The sequence below is a fragment of the Lipotes vexillifer genome, unplaced genomic scaffold (genome assembly GCF_000442215.2).
Source record: "Lipotes vexillifer unplaced genomic scaffold, Lipotes_vexillifer_v1.1 scaffold79, whole genome shotgun sequence".
NCBI lineage: Eukaryota > Metazoa > Chordata > Mammalia > Artiodactyla > Lipotidae > Lipotes > Lipotes vexillifer.
Window position 1 is genome coordinate 774186 of NW_006775678.1, and position 829 is coordinate 775014.

General features: G+C 44.9%; 1 protein-coding gene across 3 annotated transcripts in view; it reads left to right on the top strand.

Moving 5' to 3' along the window:
- The window catches only part of NEDD4L (NEDD4 like E3 ubiquitin protein ligase), a 231842-nt gene that overhangs the window by 164462 nt on the left and 66551 nt on the right, over positions 1–829 (top strand). The gene's annotated exons all lie outside the window — the stretch shown is intronic.

Consider the following 829-nt stretch of genomic DNA (forward strand, 5'->3'; position numbering starts at 1 on the left):
CCTGCCATCGGCAGGCGGACTCTCAACCACTACGCCACCAGGGAAGCCCTGTAGCGTCAGTTTTTAACTGAATATGGTGTCTTATTGAAAGAGTCTGTAAGGGTTTTCTCTGAAAAACATTTTGACATTTAAACTTCTCTAAAAGCCTCCAAGTAGTATTTCTCCCAAAGGAGAATTGCCTGTAATATAGTGCAAAAGTTTTTAAGATTGACTCAGTGCTTTTCACATCCTGAATGAAGAGTTACATGATGCGCCCCCGCCACCCCCCAGAAAAAAAGAGACTATGAAGTTGCAGCGTTCCTCAAATCCAAGTTGATTTGGGAGGTTATTGCCTGATGTTTGTGGATTTTAAAAAGGAGTTTAATGGGGAGAAATGCAGTGTCATGCATCTGAGAGTCTGTCAAAATGAGATCCTCAGAGGCCGAAAAAGTTCACGTTGGGTCAGGAGCATCTCCCTCCAGACCCCAGCTTTGAGTTTATACTATTTGTACTCATTGGTTAATTGTTGGTGACCAAAAGTTGCGGCCCTGTCATTGCTGGACTCCTAGAGAGGGGTCACCACGGACTGGCCTTGAGTGTGAGCTTACCTGTCACCTCTCCTTCAAGAGGCCTCCCTTGTCACTGGGGCAGGTGGATGGAGGACTTTGATTTCTCTTCTTTCTCTTAAACACTGAAGCACATGCTGCAGTATATGCCTGAAAGATACTCAGAAATATAGGGACAGATGCATTTAAAGACTGTATTTCAATGAAAGGGACCTAGGAGAATGCTTTAGCCAAGAGATGGTGGCAGATTCTCCTGCTGAAAGGACAGCTGATTGTCCACGTTG